General features: G+C 45.0%; 1 long non-coding RNA gene across 1 annotated transcript; it reads right to left on the bottom strand.

Moving 5' to 3' along the window:
• Positions 1–7,082: 7,082 nt before the first annotated feature.
• On the bottom strand, positions 7,083–21,144 carry LOC142774963 (uncharacterized). The gene is made up of 4 exons (XR_012886596.1): positions 20,898–21,144; positions 17,897–18,006; positions 11,492–11,701; positions 7,083–7,353 (listed from the first exon to the last, which is right to left on the bottom strand). It is a non-coding gene; the product is annotated as an uncharacterized LOC142774963 (long non-coding RNA).
• Positions 21,145–21,709: the final 565 nt, after the last annotated feature.

Below are 21,709 nucleotides of genomic sequence, written 5' to 3'. Positions count from 1 at the left end.
TGGACCATGAGGAGTGGTTCACATCACCGCGAAGAAGCTGGGTTAATGGTGACATGATGGATGCAAAATTGCTGACAAAGCGCCGAAAATATGAGCATAGGCCTACAAAACTGCGAAGTTTCTTCATGGTTGTTGGCTTGGGAAATTATGCGACTGCTCGAAGTTTTGCTGGGTCAGGTAATACGCCGTGCTTCGACACAATGTGGCCCAGGATGACGAGCTCGCGTCCAGCGAAGCGGCATTTTTTCAGGTCAAGCTGCAGGCCAGCGTTGGTCAGACAAGTCAAAACGTGCCTGAGGCGAAGGAGGTGCGTAGTAAAGTTGTGCGAGAAAACCACGACAACGTCGAGGTAGCAAAGGCACGTGTTCCACTTGAGGCCACGTAGCGTATCATCCATAAGTCGTTCAAACGTGGCGGGCGTGTTACAAAGCCCAAAAGGCATGACGTTAAACTCGTATAGTCCATCAGGTGTGATAAATGCAGTTTTTGGCGATCGGTTTCAGCCATTGGAACTTGCCGGTAGCCAGACCGCAAATCTAGCGAAGAGAATAATTCTGCTCCGTGAAGGGTGTCAATGGCGTCATCAATGCGCGGCAAAGGATATACGTCCACGCGGGTTATCTTATTAAAACGACGATAGTCAACGCAAACTCGGATAGATCCGTCTTTCTTACGCACCAGGACGACAGGAGACGCCCAAGGACTGTGAGATGGTCGAATGACGTCTCTACGAAGCATATCTTCGACTTGATCTTTGATGATGCGGCGCTCTTCAGTGGAGACACGGTATGGTCTTTGACGCAGTGGCTGGTGTAGGCCGGTGTCAACATGATGCTTGACTTGCGACGTGTGGCCTAGTTGAGGTTGCGACACATCGAAAGAATTCCGGAACTCGTGTAGAAGAACAAACAGGTCAGCATGTTCGGTGGGAGTGAGGGTGTCGGCGATGGCGCAGGAAAACGTATCTTTGGACGACTCCTCGAGGGCCGACACTGATTTTAGGTGGTCGCTGTAGTCATCCGGGACCTCAACCAAAGACGAAGGGTCGAGATCCTCCATGTCGCCGAGACATTCCCCCGCAAGCAAAGTGACAGGTGTGGAAAGCGGGTTGAGTATGAACATATTGCTTCTTCCGGCGGCAAGGTCAATTGTTTCGAAAGGCAGCGGCAGAGCTCGACGGCTCGTGAAGATATCGGAAGGTATAAAAAAGACTGTAACGTCAGTGTAGGCGTTGCATGAAACGGGAACAAGTGCGAAATTTTCAGGTGGAATATCGGTATCTTCATGCACAAACAACTTCGGCGGCCGATGAAGAGTGTCAAGTAACGGGACATCACAAAAGGGTGAAAACTCAACTTGAGCGCGTGTTCAGTCGATGACACCACTATGGCGGGATAGAAAGTCCCATCCGAGGATGATATGTGAACAGACAGCGAGAACAATAACCTCCACAATGTAAACAATGCTTTCGATGGACACTCTTGCAGTGCAGGCTGCGAGAGGCGTTACTTGCTGTGCACTTGCGGTGTGGAGTGACAGTCCCGAAAGTGGCGTCGTGAATTTACGTAGTACATGGCGGACATTAGCGGCAATAACAGAAACAGCGGCGCCGGTGTCCACAAGGGCGAAAGTACAATAACCTTCAACAGTTACTGCGACCACGTTAGCAGGAGAGGGGCGAGGGCTTAGACAGTTCGAAAATGGCGCAGTTCTTGCCTCTTGAACTGCGGTGCTTAGTTTTCCTGGTCAGAAGGTCTGGGTCGGCGACGCATGGGGTAGGGTGATCGCCGACGAGGAGAGAGTGTGCGCGGCGTGACGAAGTCGGGGTCCTTCGGAGGGCCATAGCGAGGTGACGAGACTGGCCCCTATTGCGCGAAGGGTTGACTGCCGGGTCGCGACGATCGGACATAGTCGCCGAACGTCCAAGGTCGTCGGCGGCAGTAGCGGGCAGCGTGTCCGGGAGTGAAGCAGGCGTAGCATATCGGTCGGTTATCGGGCGTCCTCCAAGGATTGGCGACTGGTGGTGCCACCGAAGGTGCAGTATAAGCAGCCGGGTGTGCGGGTTGTGAGCGCGAGGTGTAGGGTGGTTGCGGAAGCCTACGCACAGCGTCTGCATAAGTGAACGGCGCTGCTACAGATTGTATCTCTTGCGAACAGGTGAAAGGAGGAGCCACAGGCTGCGCTGAATACGTTAGGGCTGCGGCCACAGGCTGCACGGCTGGCGCATAGGCGACAGGAGGGCCTACCGGCTGCGCGACATGCTGGCAGTGAACACGGCTGGATAGAGGCGACTCGTGGTGCGCAAGGGGAACAGCTTGGGCAATCTCTTCCGAAATAGCAGTGCGAAGCGGGGCAGGTAGACGGGTGGTGGTCTCGTGAGTGAAGGGCACTAGGGAAAGTTGGCGAACGCCTTCCTCACGGACGAACGTTGGAACTTGCTGAAGCAACGGTGAATTGTCAGGCAGGGTGTCGAAACTTTACAGTGACTCACCACCACGCTGAGGCTGCCGAGTCAGAGTGCGTTGCTTCTTCAACTCGTCGTAGCTCTGATACAAGCTAACGACTTCGGAAACTGTGCTCGGATTTTTTGCCTAGAGCATTTGAAATGCGCCGTCGTCGATGCCTTTCGGGATGTGTTTGACCTTGTCAGATTCGGGCATGGTGTGATTTGCACGTCGACAAAGGTCGACGACGTCCTCAATATAGCTGGTAAAGGTCTCGCCAGTGTGCTGAGAGTGGACGCGCAAGCGATGTTCTGCCCGATGCTTGCGGACAGCCGGCCGACCGAACACTTCAGCACATGACGTCTTGAAGACGCTCCATGTGGAGTTGTTGTGTTTGTGGTTGTTAAACCACAATTCGGCGACGCCAGTGAGATAAAATATCACGTGGCCCAGCTTGTCGGCTTCACCCCACTTATTGTTGGCGCTCACCAGTTTTTAGTGCTCGAGCCAGTCTTCCAAGTCGGTCCCATCCGCACTGCTGAGAACCTTCAGGTCCCGTAGCCTAGGATGGCCAGGGCAGTTGAACTGGGGAGAAGGCGTCGGTGTAGTGGCATTGTCAGTCATGACAGGCTGTATCGTGCGGCTTCGCAATCCAGGGTGTAGCAACGGGGATTAACAGCACCTTCCACCAAATGTGAAGAGGTTTATTAGCCGTTAAAGACAGCGACGAGACAGCGTGAAGAACCATCCAGCGATCGGCACAGCAACGAACTGAAGCACTAGCCGAGAGAGCCGGGCGTTGGCAAAGCTGCTTGCTGCAGGCACATCTTTTTCTTCACAAAGGATTGAATTTCACTCGTGCTTTTATCGTAGCCACCAATCAGTTAGCCTCCTCCTCGCTATTTCAACGTGTTTAAAGTCTATTTTGCCTTCACGGTCCCTAAGCCCTAATGCTTTGAAAAATTTTGCGCCAGTGTCTTAGGCTACAGGATAGAGCCCTATACAGAACGTTGTCAAATGTTCAGCCAATTCCTAGTCTTCTCTACACCGTGTCTGTGCCTTCGTATTTGGCTCGGTACGTCTTGGTCCGCAATACTCTCGTTCTGGCCTCGAACAGAACAGAACAACCCCGAGATTTATTGTAGATATTTTCTTTTGCATGTCCCTTCTTGAAAGTTTGGTAGGAATCCCGTGATTATTTCACAAGCATTCCAACCTTCCACATGTCCCTCTCTGTTTCCTTCACCTTTTTTTAACCGATGTTTGCTCTGGGGTTGCTATTTTGATGTTGTCTAAATACTTCTTTTACAGTTTACGAGCTCGTTTTCTCCAATAAGTATCAACATTCTTCATGTACAAGTAGCTTAAACCTTTCCTAGCCCAACGCTCCTCTCCCATTTTTCTAAATTGCTCCTCAAATTCAATCCTTCTGCTAGTTTTTCTGCAATCTATCGAAATCAACCCCATGTCACCCTGTACTCCCAGATTTGGGGTGTTCCCGTGTGCTCCCAAAGCAAGAATACCTATGCCATATTGTTTAATTTCTAATCTTGCTTGAACCTCTGATCTCATGCGCAAGAGCGCATTACCTAACGTCGAACCCGGGACCATGACACCTTTCCGAATCCGTCTCACAGCGGCATACCTATTGTAATTCAACAGTGCTCTATTTTTTATTACAGCTGCATCCTTGTTATCCTTAGTCATTACGTATTTTTTGTGCTGGCTTAGGTACTCAGTCCCGTGATTTATTCATACGTCCAAATTTTTTGTATCTATTCACTCATTTTAGCGTTACTTCCAGTAGCATATGCTCACTGCCTTCATTAACATTAAGAATCATGATTGCCAATTTTTTCATGCTGAACTTCAAATTTAACCTATCTCCCTCATTACCACATATGTCTCTCATTCTCTGCAGATCTTTCTTGTTCTTGGCTAATAATACAATATCATCTGGATACATCAATGCTGGCAATGATTGTTCAGTGTGTTCTCTTTGCTTGAAAAAAGAAAGGCTGAAGCTGAGTCGACTCCCCTCTAAGGAGGTTTTGAGTCCCTGTAGATACAGCATAAATAACAAAGGTGACAAGAGACATCCTTGTCGAAGCTCCCGTTGTATTTCTATAGGTTCAGATACCTGTTCTACCCATTTGATAACTACTTTGCTATTTTATATATATCCTTTAGATGAATATTTATTCCATCTTCCACATCTAGTGCGTCCAGTAATCGCCAAAGCCTTCCTGGATCACACTAGCCTAAGCTCCCTTTATATCTAGCAATGGCAGGCAGAGGGGCCTGTCTACTCTGGTTGTAGCGCCTGGCGGCGAAATGCAAAACTACGACGGACGGCCGCCTCCCAATAATAGCCGCTCCTTAGCCCGTGCACTGAAAAATAGAGGAGACGCTAGCCTGAACCATTTTCGCCTCCATCGAAAATGCCACTGCTGCGGACAAGACCATCAGGTCGGCAGGGGAGCCATTAGACCAGCGTGGCGGGCTAAGCGTTTTTCTGAGCAATAATGCGCCTTTCGTGCGCCTTTCAGGACATGTTTTTTGACGAATTTCCAATTTTATGACGATATCTGGATTGGAGTTATGAAAACGACAGTTTTTTTTTTGTCGTCGTAAGCTTGGTACCGTGATACTCAGTCCACGTTCGTTCAGTGTAGGTTGTTACTTAAACGCGTGCGCTCGTCGGGATGTTTCTTAAGTGTTCGTTAAAAAACGGACGGACAGCAATGTTGCCAACAACGAAAACCGGCCCGCTTTCAGCGTATATTGCGGGTCGCGGCTGCTCACGCCCAAGCAAACATAGGCTATCCTTTGCTTCGATATGGAGAACACAATTGTTTTCATTTTCTCACTGCACTGCTTCTCCGCCAAAGTGTGACCTCACCCGCCGAGCATCTGTTTTTTTATCCTGCGTAACAATCAGAAGCCACAAGCTTTTGATTACCATTATAACATGAATCAACACGGGCGTCAGTATATGAGCACTCTTCGTTCCATGAACATTGCATTGTGACGTTACAAGTCGAACCAGAGCACCAGTAGAGATTATATAGTTACCATGAACCTTAGAAATTGCGCCGAAAAACCAGACTAATTTTAAACACTAACGTGTGCCTGCTTAACATGCAGTTGGCCAATAAAGTATGTATTCATTTGCTCATCTAAGTGTATACGTTTAACATGTTGCTTATAGAGTCATTCGAAATGTAAACGCCCGGGCATAATCCCCGAACATTAAAAAGCCTGTCATAACAAAAAAATAACGAACCAATTACCTATTTGCACGTTTTGCTTTAAAGTGCAATTAGGTTCCACTCACTCCCTACGTCGATCATTGGCACCACTACGGGACCGTCTCGTCGGTCGCTGCTGCTTCCTGTTTCAACCATTTCGAAGCTGACAGCCTAGCGATTACGTAGTAGCACTGCTTTTACATGCGCGAAGCAATGCTGTGTTTTACCCGTGTTTCACCAAGCACAACAATGCCTCGTTATTTTCACCTACCGTAGGACTATACACACCGAAATCAAGGGCGTAGCCACAAAATTCTTTTGGGTGGGAGGGGAGGTTGAGCTTTTGTGATATGGTCATTTTTATCTATTTGCTATAGAGGAAAATTTTCAGGTGAAGGGAGGAGACGACGGGCCTAACGTGCCACTACCTGGCTACGCTGTTGACCGACCGGGCGGGGAAAGATCGCAGACGCTAGATCAAATCAAATCAAATCTTTATTTTCCTTTTCGAAAGGACATGGCACTGCGGCGAAAAAAATGACAGCCCTCTTGTGAAATTGGCGTACTCCTTGACTTCATTATGTCCGCGCATGTTGTTTTACGATAATGACATACCACTACGTTGCATTCCAACCCTACTGAAACGTTCCGCATATACGGATCCGTACATACGCAATTATTGGACTACGCAAAGCCGCATCATGCGGAAAGATGCGAACATCCGCAGATTACGGAATGCGCCATATCATGCGATAAGATGCGGACGTCTGCAGCTTACGAAAAACGCCATATCGTGCAGAAAGATGCGGACATCCGCAGCTTACGGAAAGTGCCATATCATGATAAATTACCCGATAAGCAGCTTGCGGAAATCAGCATAATGCAGAAACCATGCAGCTATCTGCTGCATCTTGCAAAGATAAAATGGACATTCTAGATCTCGAGTAAAAGCAATTGTCCATTCACGTTGTTTGCAAAAGCAAGTACTGTGTAGAAATATATATGAATATTTCATTTTTAATATGTTGCATGAAGGTGAAATATGTTTGCTATGTGAAACAGCCTTGATGAGTAAACAAAGGCTTGAAAGAAACAAATGTTTTGAGAAGCTACTTAATGGGGGATTGAATCATCGGCATCTCTCTAATTGTCGTGATGCAGAAGCAAAATTACCTTTAAATAAAATACATTACAAAGCTACTAAATTAACATGCTAGCGATCATAAATGGTGGTTACATTGCAACACATTAATGCAGTGTTCTATGCAAGACCTAAAGAACTTATAAAGTTATATTATCAATAGAGAAGCATTATTATACACACCAGCCCTGCTACAATCAATATACTTTTTTATTTGTCTGTATGCTCCAGCTGTGAATAGTGACATTGCAGTGTTGATGGTACACAAATGAGGTGACTGCACCATAATTTCACGAGCTCCACCTAAGCCACAGGATGGTGGCACAAAACACAATGTAACAGCAATTTTAGAATGAAATGTTTAAACATAAATAATAATCATAGCACTGTCAAAGTGTGGCGCTGTGTTTGTCTCATGAACGCCTTGTGGAGATCGGCGAAATGCTGCTTGAGGCTCCGGCACCACTGTAAATTTGGAAGGTCACTGCCATAGAACTTATGTGTCCTTCGTAGGCACCTGGAAATGCAAATAATTGGCACAAATAATGTCAGAGACACATGTTAGCACATTAGTTCCCATGCACAAGAAATATACCACACAGAATGAAACTGAAAATGTAAGGCACACAATCCTTCATGTTATGCATATGTGAATAATAGAAGGAATGAGTGTATAAATTAGTTCTGCCACATCAAAGAAAACAGCATGCTTATCACAGTGAAAATAACTAGGTTGTCACGATTTTCAATGGTATAGATAATCGATTATTATGTCCTTATGAAATTATGATTTAAATGCTCTATGCACAGTAAAACGTTAGAAACTGCAAGTGAAAGCTCTCAATGTACATTTAATAGTGTGCGCATGTACATCTGCTGCCTTTATACTATAAAGTTTCTGCACAAAATTTGCATCTTGAACAATTTTGGGAGTTAAACCTATGCAACTTATGAAGGTTAAAATCACCATGAAAGCAAGCAGGACCAGGCAGGTGCCATTAAAAACCTGTGCAAGCCAGATAACTATAACCGAACTGCACACATATAGGGGAGCAAGAGTAACAGAAATTCGGTTGCTGACCCGCAGGTCGCGGTATCAAATCCCGGCTCCATTTCCGATGGAGGCAGAAATGCTGTAGGCACGTGTGCTCAGATTTGGGTGTACGTTAAAGAACCCCAAGTGGTCGAAGTTTCCAGTGCCCTCCACTACGGCGTCTCTCATATCATATCGTGGTTTTCGGACGTGAAACCCCACATGTAACTCAAGAATAACAGAAATAAACTGCCAACAGAAAAGTTGGGTGCATGTGCTATCTGTAAGTGCTTACACCTTACTACATACAGCATGCTCATTCCCTCTTAAGTACCGATATTGAAAATAATTGCTCTATTAGGAATGTAAAAGGTAAGGTAGAACTGAACAACTCTACAAAAGGTGACCCTATTATGACATCACGTTTTCTTATAACAAAATTGACTAAGACTCTGAAATATCATTATGCAAAAAAAAATCTTCAAAAGAACAATCACGTTTGAAGTCATATATTTTTAATATGCTACTATGATTATAACCAAGAAATTGACCTCAACATGGCTAATGTTAGTTCTTCAGGCCTATGTTCACTAGCCAATGAACTATACCACAAAAAGCACAGCGTTCAGGCAAAGAACCACACAAAAAAAGAAAGCAGTCCTTTTTGTTATTACCTACAATGCCTTTAAATGGTATTTTTACCTCTACTTTCCGCTTTTTATCTAAGTAACTGGTGTGAAACAAGTTAGCTGAAAATGCACTGTGCCTCCAAAACCTGTTGGTTGAATCTGAATTTTAAAAAAAGGTGAAGCTTGCACTAAATTAGGCTCCACAAGCCTTGGAACAGCGAGACTGCATGACTCTTAGGACTACTTTGGTTACTTGTGTTTTGTTTCTGGGCCTAAGCATAAAGACAAGGGCTTAACTGAATTGCTACTAACAAACAAATGCTTTCGAAATAGCCCGAGCGTCAAAGGATGCTCAGACATTTGTTGTTTTTCGCACTGGGCTATTCTACACCAAACATACAAACCATACTGCCTGGCGACCATCACAGATGTATAGTTTAAAAAATGATGGTAATTTACTCTTCTGAAAATAGTTATTTGCAGAATTGTTTTGAAGAGAAAAAAGTAGTGGTCACGTGGGTACCTTCAGAATTTCGCAGAATGTCGTGCGGGTGTTATTTGTGAGAAAAAACTTCAAAGTACCGCTTTTTCTTCCCATATAATTTGATCAACATAATAAGTAAAGGTGCTTCTTAAAGTATTTGAAGCCGAGTAACATTAGTGCAATTTTTCCACTACATAGGCTTTGAAGAATTCAGCCAAACTGTTTATCGTTTGCATTTCTTGTATGGCAATACTGCACTTTGTGTGAATATTTGAGCCAGAAATACTCACTGCACAGAAGTTATATTTCACTAAAAAAATAATGTTAGGTCCAGATTACAAATATCACTAAATAATCGTTTTTGTCCACATTGAGATGCAACTTGAGCTGTGTGCTTGTCTAGTTGAAAATTACTTTTATGTGTAAGTTGAAAGCAAATAAACAGTTCTTGTTATATGGCAAGTGTTATCATTACAATTTTTGTTTAAATGAGGAAGATGATTTTTGAAGTCTTCTATTGAGGGCCATGGGGAACTTCGGAACGGAAGCTGTCGTATATCAAATGCAGAAAACAGCCATCATAGGAAAACTTCAAAAATTCATTTCTACTTTAAGACAAAGAGTATTCATATAACTTGCCATATAAAGAGAACTGCTTCCTTGCTTTTGATGTGGCAAAAAAATTGCACTAATATTACTGAGCTTCATGCACTACACACAATCACCTTTACTTAATACCTAGACTGAATTTAGTGTAGACGAGGCAGTATTTTTGAAACACTTTTTACTTTTTACAAACAACACCCAGACGACATCCTGGGAAGTCTAGAAGGCACCGACGTGGCCTAATATTTTGTTCTATGCGATATATTTTAGCATTTTGCTGTTTTCAATACAGTAAACGAGCACAATATTTTTTTTTCAAAACAAATTTAGGACGGTTGGCAAAATGGCTGGGATGTTTGATGTGTAATTGCTTCATTGCCAGCATTTATTCTTCCGAAGCTCAAGCTATCACCTCTCTGTTGCTGCCTCCCTCACATACAATGCCTGCATAGGAAAGAAAAAAAAGGCAGGTCCGACAAAGTTCACAAGGCAAGATATTTTCATGTTGGATAAATTCATTACCATAAACAGCAGCAAAATAACATTCATTTTGAGTAGTCCAAGACACAAGCTATATACCAGTATACGAAGAACCAAGCGCAAACTTTTCATTTGATCATGTGTGGTGATAGACAGGAAGCGCTTACTGCAAGACTGATCAGCCTGTAATTAACTGAATGAAGTACAATACACTGTTCAATCCAACACCACATAGGCATCTTTGCTATAGCAAAGTCATGTGTCATTGATTCATGCACTAGAAGGGACAATGCAAATGTAACAAAAAAGGTGAAAAAAGAAAACAAGGGAAAAAAGAAGAAAAGGGGATGCAAAGTAGGAGCAGTGTAGCACTACTTTTACTTTGCATCTCCCTTTTGTTTCTTCTTTCTTCTCCTTTTCTATCATTTATCTTTTTTTGCTTCCCTTACCCCCCACCTCCGACAGGAGAACACTTTGTATCAGCGCAACCTAACTTGAAAAGAAAAAAGGGCTGCACTCTTCAGCGTTATAGGTTTTTTTTTTCAGACAAACATTTCCAACAGGCACACACACCAACACCAAAAGATGATGTCATTACTGACCCCATTTAAACTAACACGCCAAGGATGACAAGGTGACTTCTAAAAAATAGGTCCTCCTATCGCAACATCGGCCAGCCTGTCTGATGCACTTCTACTGTTCACCCTAATTACCCCACTAGATGTTTCCATCTGTCGACTCACATCTTCATTTTGGATAACACTAAGACGAGCTTACATTGATGAATACGCACGAAAGTTTAGTGATGTCTCATGTATCAGATTAAGCAACTCTGTTAAAAAATTATTGATAACTTGCTTCCAGGCTTTTTGTACTGTAGCCTGAAACTTTGTAATGTCTTCTATGCACATGAACGAGATTGACAACGTAATGCACAACATGCTTAAGAATACTGCGAGGAACAACATAACGACAAAACGACCAGCCACCCAAATTTTTCGCTGTACATGTTTATAAAATGTTCATGTACCCCAAACGAGGTGCTTATGATACAAGCCGAAAAAACCTACAAGTAGGGGCTTGGAGTCTTCTGGAAGTAGACGTGTTGCATTTTTTCTGTAAAGGGCTTTACACCCATAAGTGAGGAACAAAACTTCTGTATAATGAAGAATGTTGGCAGCTATCAGTTATAGAAAAACCTAATGCAGCTAATCTTCCCCGACACATCTGTACATTTAGAGAGGTGACGTAGCTTCTGTGATTGTGGCAGTAACTCCAACAGGACCAGTGCGAAAATTGGCACTACTTGCTTAGACAAATGTCCAAACATGCCTACCCGACTCCCTCTAGCCATCCTGGCTGAATCTGACACATGATTTCTTAACTGCTGACTGCACGAAAACAAAACCACTGAAGCACTCACAATACACAGCGTGAAGTTCCTCTGGAGTGGTGAACTTCGTCTTCTGCGATAAAAGAGCAGCACAGTTTACTGATAAGGCACTCCTTGCAATGGTTTTCAATGCCACACAGTGACCTTGCTGTTCCTGTCGAAAAGAGCTTCGGGAGCTTGGAGGGTGCTTGCTCTTTTTGGGGGGCTGCTGCCGCTCCTCGTTTTCTGCTCAAGGTCAACCTGCACAAAGTTGTAGACGAGGCTTTAAGAGTTGTATATAATGATATACAAATTTTCGCTGAACACACATTTCCTCGTGGCACATTGAGCTATTTCTTATAAAACTTAAGGCCTCGCATATGCAAACATTTACAATCGATCCGAAGATGCACTCGACTCTAAAGGAGCAAGTTTGTTATGTAGTGTATATAAAGAAAGGTCATTCAGCACAACCACAACTACAGCTGCACACGAAAACGACATTTTACACGATTCTGTTTATTTACTTGGTCCATTTTATTTTATTTACACAGTCCATTTTACACGGTCCTGTTTTACACGATCTGGTCTGCTTGAACTCTTGAACCGGGCACCATATAGGTTGAAAGACACACACTGAGTTTGAGACAAACCTAGCTTCCGTGGAGCATCCTCTTGCACTATAACAAAACATCTCAATCTAGTTAGTTGGTCAGAAGAAGGTGAAAACAGCTCGCACTTGAAAAGCACGGGATGAAGGAATGACGCCTGCACCCGGTGCTCCCTGTACATTCTCGTTGAGGGTGCAGTTTTCACCTTATCCTTATGCAATTTCACACTTATAACATTGTTCGCTGCATAATCTTTGTGGCGTTAAAGTGTGTGATACCGTCATGTGTATCCCATGTAATTTATAAAAATAGAATACAAGATAGCTTGATTCAAAAATAACAAAGTGCATCCAGCGCCATGTCCTGTAGCCATTCTTTAGGCAAATGGCAGAATGATTTATTCTTCAAAACATATCTTACTTGTAACCACTACAAGAGCTAACTCGTACACTGGCACATTCTGTTTGGCTCTTCAGATTATAAGGTACCTTTTTTACACCAGAAAATCTTCAAGAAGAATAGAAGTGTTGTAATTGTGAAGAAAGAAAAGTAGAAGAAAAAAAGATAACTTGCCCTGTACAGGGACCGAGCCTGCGAACTTCGAATAACATGTCCGATGCTCTATCAACTGAGCTACCATGGCGGCTATCCCTCTTCCATTTTGTACGGTATATATGTGCATTTATACATGGAACAGTCAATCAATGCTGCCTGTTACCATTATGGCGAGTGTGGGACACCTTTTTTTTGTCTACTGGCAATTACATTACGATTGCACGCCACCAACCGTGTTCACATCAATGGTCGCGTATTTTAAAAATAAACCTGCTGTATAATAAAAAAATTTTAGAGCATTTATGATTTTATCCAAATCATGTTAAACCGACTGGGTAAGCAAACCATTTGCATAAAATCAAAAGGCATAAAGTGATTCATGTATTATAACTCTGTGAACAATTTCAGCAATGCAGGGCAAAGTGACAACAGTTCTATTAAAAACCCCTGTCATTATAACATGCATGAAAGGCACCCCACCAGAATATTTTATAGTGCATGTAATATCGAGACTACTAGACTGTCTATTGACCTTTTAGAAGAAGGGTATCTCCTTCACGTTCAAGGGGCAACCACTTAGCATTTTCCTGAGCTTTTTCATGAATATTGTTACGGGGAATAAAGTATACACTGATGAACAAATGTGTACTGGCGAATATACTGGCGAGCTAATGCGTACGACGCTGCTGCAGTCCGAGCACGTTCCCGTTCAGCACTTCGTCGTCGTCATCCTCAGGCATCTACTTAGCCCCTGACATTACCCGCCGGCGGCAGAAGCACCGTCCCGGTGCGATCAATTCTCGGGGCGTGAGAAGTATGGCTTAAGCCGTGAGACGTGAACTATATCGGTCGGGACTGAAGCTGGTACTGATGTGGTATGGAGTGGAGCTATCTCATAGGTCACGCTGGTGACCTTGCGTATGACGCGGTAGGGGCCAACGTAACGGGACATCAGTTTTTCGCTGAGACCAACACGACGTGATGGTAACCACAGCAAGACAAGTGACCCCGGAGAGTACTGTACGTCGCGGTGCCGGCGATCGTAAGCACTCTTTTGGTTAAGCTGCGAGGCACATAAACGATCCCGGGTGACTTGGCGGGCGATGTCAGCTCGGGCCAGGGCATCACGAGCATAAGCAGTCGATGAGGCGGCGTCAGATTGGAGCATGGTGTCCATGGGCAAAGGCGGGTCATAACCGAACAGTAGGTAAAAAGGGGAAAATCCAGCTGTATCATGACGTGAACTGTTGTATGCGAAGGTAACGAAAGGTAAGTGGATGTCCCAATCTTTGTGATCCTTGGAAACGTACATCGCTAACATATTCGTCAAGGTACGGTTGAGGCGTTCCGTGAGGCCATTGGTTTGCGGATGGTACGCTGTAGTGAACTTGTGGTGGGTAGAGCAGGATCGCAGGAGCTCGTCGACTACTTTAGATAGAAAACAGCTGCCGCGGTCGGTGATCAACTGACGAGGAGCACCATGACGCAGAATGATGTCATGAAGAAGGAAATCGGCTACATCAGTAGCGCAGCTGGTGGGGAGGGCGCGTGTAACGGCATACCGCGTTGCGTAGTCGGTAGCAATAACAATCCACTTATTACCGGTGGCCGACACGGGAAAGGGTCCTAGAAGATCGAGGCCGACTCAGAAAAATGGCTCATCTGGAACTTCAATGGGCTGGAGGGTACCAGCAGGTCTCAGAGCAGGTGTCTTGCGGCGCTGGCAGAGGTCACATGCCGCAACGTACTGTCGCACAGAACGGTAGAGGCCAGGCCAAAAGAATCGGCGGCGAATGCGGTCATACGTGCGTGACACCCCTAGGTGTCCAGCGGAGGGGGCATCATGCAGCTGGGCCAAAACGTCTGAGCGAAGATGCACAGGAACAACGAGTAAAAGCTCAGCACCATCAGGGCGGGTGTTGTAGCGGTGCAAGATGTCGTTGTGAAGAACGAACAGTTGTAAGGAGTGGTCAGGGTGGGGAGAGTGCAGACCATTGATAATAGCACGCAAAGAGGGGTCGCGGCGTTGTTCAGCAGCTATGTCGGTGAAGTCGGTAATTGAAAGAACGAGGGCCTCTTGCTCATCTTCCCTCGTGTCAGGGGGATCGACCGGGTAACGGGACAAGCAGTCGGCATCCTTGTGAAGTTGTCCGGATTTATAGGATACGGAAAAAGTGTACTCTTGTAAGCGCAGCGCCCAGCGACCAAGGCGTCCCGTAGGGTCCTTGAGTGAGGAGAGCCAGCAAAGCGCATGGTGGTCCGTAATAACTGAGAATGGTCGGCCATACAGGTACGGTCGGAATTTCGCAATGGCCCAGACGAGAGCTAAGCACTCGCGTTCTGTGATGGAATAATTTTGTTCCGAGCGCGACAACAGACTGCTTGCATACGCGACGACGCGGTGCATTCCTTGTTGCCGCTGCGCGAGCACTGCGCCTATGCCGTGGCCACTGGCGTCAGTACGAAGCTCCGTAGCAGCAGATGGGTCGAAGTGTGCTAGGACTGGTGGATTGGTGAGAATGTCGACGAGCGACGAGAAGGCGTTTGCTTGCTGTTGGCCCCAGGTGAATGCGACATCCGTTTTGAGGAGGCAGGTTAGAGGACGGGCTACTTCAGCGAACTTCTCGACAAAACGACGGAAATAGGAGCACAGTCCCAGAAAACTTCGGACGTCCTTGACTGAGCGGGGTGTGGGGAAGTCGCGAACTGCTCGGACTTTCGCAGGGTCTGGTTGAACGCCCGCAGCGTTAACAAGATGGCCGAGTACGCAAATTTGGCGTTGCCCAAAGCGGCATTTGGACGAGTTAAGTTCCAAGTTGGCACGTCGAAAAACATCAAGCACTGCGGACAGACGGGTAAGATGGTCGTCGAAAGTAGTCGAAAAAACAATAACGTCGTCAAGATAGCAGAGGCAGATGGTCCACTTCATGCCTCGAAGGAGAGAGTCCATCATGCGCTCAAATGTCGCGGGGGCATTGCATAATCCAAAAGGCATCATCTTGAACTGATAAAGACCATCAGGAGTCACGAAGGCCGTCTTCTCTCTGTCTTTGTCGTCCACAGCGATCTGCCAGTAGCCTGTGCGAAGGTCTATTGAAGAGAAATATTTGGCACCGTGCAAGCAATCGAGTGCATCATCTATGCGCGGTAGGGGATAGACATCTTTCTTGGTAATATGGTTGAGATGGCGGTAATCAACACAGAATCTCCAGCTATTGTCCTTCTTTTTAACAAGTACAACGGGTGAGGACAAGGGACTAGATGAGGGTTCGATTATGCCCTTATCAAGCATTTTATCGACTTCTCGCTGTATAATAGCACGCTCCGGGGCTGACACACGGTAGGGTCGTCGGCGAATGGGTCGAGCGTCACCGGTGTCGATGCGATGGGTTACTACAGATGTCTGGCCCAAATTACGGTCGCCGAAGTCAAAGATGTCCTGATAAGGAGCAAGCACACGGCAGAAAGCAGAGACTTGTTCAGAGGTGAGCTTGTCAGATAGCATTGGCTTGAAAAGGTCGGAACAGGAACGTGACGAGAACGACGTTGATGAAAAATCGGGTGGCGAATTGGTGGTTAGAGCGGAAACTGTGTGGTCGACCAGTGGTGTAAGATGCGCAAGTGACATGCCGCGAGGAATAACTTGCGCTGAGAGGCCGAAATTGAGGACGGGAAACGAAGTTCGGTTGTCCTTAACGGTAACCACCGTGTTGGGGAGTGCAACATTGCGTGTCATGGCGACGTCAGAAATCGGGGCAGCAACATAATCACCATCGGGTACTGCAGGATATGGCGAGAGTTGGACTTCGACTGCGGCTTGCGGCGTAAGTCTAAGGAAATCGACAGAGCGTAGACGAGGTGGGCTGGTAGAGACGGTCTCCGAAAAGGATGGGAGTTCGAGCTGAAGAAGACCTTTGGAACAGTCAATGAGCGCAGCGTGTGAAGTCAGAAAGTCGAGTCCAAGGATTAGGTCATGAGGGCAATTTTCCAGTACAGCGAACAGAACTGAAGTTTGATGCTTAGAAATTGTTAATCGCGCAGTGCACATTCCAAGCACTGCAGGAGTACTCCCATCCGCGGTACGAACGGTAGGTGCAATCGCAGGCGTCAGAACTTTTTTGAGGCGGCGGCGGAGGTCTGAGCTCATCACAGATATTTGTGCACCTGTATCAATAAGAGCCGTTATAGGTAAATCATCAACGAGAATTGTTAGGAGGTTGCACCGCTGGTCGGGAGTAATCAGAGGATTTGCAGTCCGTTTTCCTGAGTTTCAGATATCATTAGGATTGATTTAGAGTGAACAGATTTTGCTTACGCATTGAAACCTAGTTCTGTATGTAACTGCAATTATGGGTGCCAAACCACCTCCAATTCATTTTCAACATTTAACTTCTTTTTTTAACTGCAGCAGCACAACTAGCTATGGGTGCCCAAAAAGTAGCTAGAAACAATACCTTTACCTCTTTGAGCCTTTTGGAAGTGTTCAGCTTCTCAGTGCTCACCTTACAACATAATTTTTCAATACGTATTTGTGTGCCCACTGCTCTTGCTCCTTGTACAGTGAGGAGGAGCACATGGCAAGAAAAGACAAGAAAGAAGCATAGCGAAAAAAAGCGAAATGAGCGGGGACTTCTTTTCTATCGCACAATGTGTGTAACATTACTTTTGCGACAACATATAGACAAATTATCACGGCTATGCATCCATTGTAGAGTCATACACAGCTGCAACAGCATGACTAAATTTCAACCTTGGGTTGGTTTAGGATACCTTTATAGTGGCAAGCTAATGATATCTGCATTTGTTTGGCACATATTAAGATGCAGTGAAATGTGATATGGTAATCTCATTCAGAATGCACATCATGTGGCTTCATTGTATATGTGGCCACAAATAACTCTGGTTGCAAAGCAATATGGCAGAGCCTAAACAGACGTCACCGACCACTCCAATCTGAACTTGCCTTTGCTACTTGCCCATTATCATCCCAGCAAAAAATGAATAATTGAATCTGCTACAGATATGTGCTAGCTTATGTTAAGTACCAAGTATGAAGGGTGTTTTGTCATTATTGAGATCAGTTATTTGTTCAAGAACACTTGCTGTCAAACACAAATACATTGCTGTCGAAGCATCAAGACTCAAATATAAAGCAAAAAAGTGTCTCTTTAAAAATTACAGGCCACAAGGTGCAAGAGAAATATTTGATATACTTGGGATGTAAGGCACGCACAAGAGGTGCTGCCATATTATACTTTTCCTTGCATTGAAACCTGCTTGCTTTACTCACCCAACACACCTGTAAAGATGCCGTGAAAACACCAAGGAGCTGATGCAGCAAGGTTGAACACATGTCCAGAGATTCCACCATTCCTAAGCAGCCGTACAGCCTCCACAGTCCTGCAACCATTTGTAAGACAAATATAGTTCTACCCAAAGTTCTTGCTTTACAGACACACATGCAAGACGCATAACCACTCTATAGGAAGTTTGCATGAAAATGCGCTGGGTATCAAACCGGATGGCAATATCAAGCATCCCGGCCTGCCGCTTTTTTCTTTCCGTTCTTAATTAATCAATCCATGGTTAATAAATGTTCCCCCAATGTGAAGTGTACTGGCAGTTCGGTGAAGAATTGCAATGTATTTCAAACACAGTCCAATTCATGGCAAGTAAGCATGCAATAGCGTTTTGTCAGCTGTTCGAGAAAAGAGCATGAAGTTTAGCTGAAACCCCTGTTTTTTATAAACACCATTCAATTTGATATAAAAGTTGTGAGCGCTATGTGAAGGAACACGGAATCATGTTTAATCAATGATTTCTTATATTGTACTGATATGAATGCAACTAACTGAATATGAAACGATAATTTTTGCCTGAGAATTAAGAGTTATGAACACTATCGCACTTGCCAGCTGCATCTTGTCCAAAACAGCGGCAAGATAGGCTAGTTTCTGTAGGTGAGCAGTAATGAGCAGTGCAAAGTAACAAGAAACACCAGTAACAACAGTATGGGGCAAGCACAGACTGCCAACTGTATAATTTATTGCACAAAAGTTTGCCTGAATATCAGTCATACAACTCGTGCAAATGAAGGTCCAGTTGGGAATGAACAAGTTATGAAATCAACAATGCCTGCTTTCACTAACAGGACCCTCATTCACATAAAGTATGCAGCGATAGGCCCCTACCGAGGTACGTCACAGCATGATGTCACTGGCACATGTAAAAGGTGTGGCTGGAAAAACACTCCCGCTGGGCGCTCAGCCTGGCACAGTCGTTCGGTGTTTGGGGCAAGTTTTAATTTTTCAAAGCTTACACTTCACGTTACAATGTCGACATTAGCTGTAGTATGTGTCAGCAAACATCTACCTGTGTGGTAAACTGTGTGGTAAAATATTTGCCACGCTGTCTGTTTATCTTGAAGAAGTGAACACGCGTGGTTGCCTGTGCGAGGAACAGCGGCATAGTCTTCAAAAATGTGCACTGTTGATTGCGGCATGTAGTGTGCATTGAAAGGTATTGAGAATATCGGTTCAACTGAGAAAATTGTGTGTGGTGTGTGCAGTGTCAATAACAATGTGTCTTGTTTGCGAAGACGTTAGCGCTCCTGACAGGGACCGGTCGATGAAAAAACTTGATTCGACATTTTAGTCAAGGTAAATATGCACTTGACGTGACCATATGCGAGTGGGTACATCTCGGTGTTTGCGCTGTGTGCAGAAAAAAATTGCATGGTCACCGGGCTAGAGATACCATTTGCTGAAGCTGCATGTATGAAAATCGCCCCGACGAGTACGCAAGCCCAATAAAGGTATAACTCGTTTTATCTAAGGCCTCATATGTCTTCATGTAATAAGCAGAGATTCTTGTTTCACATATACTCAGTACCTTTACCGCTCGATATTCATGGAGTGACAATGCAAACAACAAGTTTGTGTGTTAGGTCCTAAGGAACCAATGTAAATATGCAAATAAGTTGTAGGTGTCAGATGCAGCGATGTAACTGCACAAAAGATTACGTATATTTTAGGCTACAGGTTTAGAATCGCATACATTTCAGTGGTCTATCAGAAACGTCACAAACAACTTCTTTGCCAACCAGCCCTTGCACAGAGGGAGGGAATGGCTGGCACAGTGCTTGAAGTGACGTCACACTATTTGCAAACATAGAAAGGTTTCTTACTTAGGCAACATTTTGCACAATATATTTTTTCGATGAAAGACTGTGCTCGTCCACATTGATCATACTGATATCTTTTGTTGTTACTTTGTGCTGTGAATCACTAGGCATTTAGTCACCATGATCTTTAAAAGCTAATTTCAGTGTTCTCTCTCATATTGCTGACAACTGTGTTGTTGCATAAATTGGGCAAAAAAGCAACACAGAAAGGCTGTCACAATAAATACACCAACATGGGTATTCTCCTGCAAACAAAAGTCGGCACTGGTCCTGTCATTACCCGTCTTCCTTCTCTCTTTGCCTTGTTTGTGCTGAAACAACCAAACACCTGATGAGCTAGATGAGAAATATTAACGCATCAAAACTATAAGTGCTTGCATCAGCAACTACACAACAGCGTGATAACCGCACCCCTGCCACACAGCAGCGAAACATATTTTGAACATGCTGGCAGTGTATTATTTTATAAAAAACAACTCCGGCAGATTACAAAATCTCACATTGTGCATACAAGTTTTCTTCAAAGTCAGGCGTACAATGTAGGTGCTGGCCGGTACATTATTAGTTACAAGCAAAGGCGTCTTGCAGGTACACATGCAGATTGCAGGAACACCTCTCTCTCTCTACACTAGGCACACACATTATATCTTTTAACAAGCACACGCCACTGTTATGGGGCATAATAACGCTCTACCGTGAACGTATGCTAATCAACCCACTTAGGCGGTTGGCTAGGTGAATTGAGCCAAGTTGCAAATTTTATCGCGCACGAACGTAAACAAAATGCTGCTTTGCATCAAATGGCACTGCAGGCTTCGTTTAATCAACAACGTAGCAAGCGCCATGTGCGTCTTCCTCACTACATTGCACATATGAAAAAAATCGATCACCATACACATGCATGTTGCCGCAGTTGTCTCGAATTAGCTCCAGTAAGGCCGCGCCGATGCGCCATGGCTCTGCTGGCGTTAGCATTGTCAAAGCGAATCGGCAACCGCACTCGCAAAGGCGCGTAAGGTTGCCGTTTCACGACGCCTCGTTCGAGTGCAGCAACACACACTTGCACTGAGTGGCATACTTGGTCTACATAAAAAAGTGTCCCCCTTACCTTTAGTTTCTTTCACACTGTCCTGAGGGAAGCGACCACAGGCCTCAGCCGTCACCTCGGAGTCCTTCGAGCGCCCGCTCAACCCGTCGATTCCTTGGACGACTCGCACTTGATCCGCACTCGAACAACCGCGGGAATAGGGCGCAATCTGAGCACATCACACGAACGAGGAACGGCGCTTCCTTGCGTAAATTTAACATTTCGTGCTCTCGTGTGTAGCAGCGCGAACACATGAGACACGCACCGACACGGCATGCCCACGAAAACAAAGAAGACAAACAACGTGTGGCTTTAGCTGTGAATGGATTTGACTTGGATATCTGTGTGAGCAAAAAAAAACATCTGTCGCTGCTATAAACTGAAACAAAAAAATGTATGTCATCTGGCAAAATAACTTTAAAAGTGATAAACGGTTATTCAAAAAACAAGTTACAACTTATGAATATTTTCCAGGTTTATGTTTTGTTTTTGTTCTAGCAGACGACAGCCTCCTACTGCTTCTACGACAGACGTAGTGCGGTTTCACGTTCGGTGCATGTCGCCGACGCAAAGCTCTACAGTAGTGATATCAGAGTTATCAATTCTCAATGAATAATAGGATGGCTACAAAGCAGTAACATTTGACATAGTGCAGTACGCAATCTTTCAAGGTATGACATTTCCTTGCTCTGAAGCAAATCGAAGAAGCCGGCCGGCGCAATCAGCTGATGTCGCCACTACGCGAGGCATGGTCGTGCGCAATAGCGTTGCGCCCTGCGCTCGATTTGTCATCAAGCGATAGAGCTACTACGTGGAATACAGCTAGATGCAAG

The sequence above is a fragment of the Rhipicephalus microplus genome, chromosome X (assembly GCF_043290135.1).
Source record: "Rhipicephalus microplus isolate Deutch F79 chromosome X, USDA_Rmic, whole genome shotgun sequence".
Lineage (NCBI taxonomy): Eukaryota > Metazoa > Arthropoda > Arachnida > Ixodida > Ixodidae > Rhipicephalus > Rhipicephalus microplus.
The sequence above is the reverse complement of the archived record's forward strand: the minus strand, read 5'-3'. Positions and strand labels throughout refer to the sequence as shown.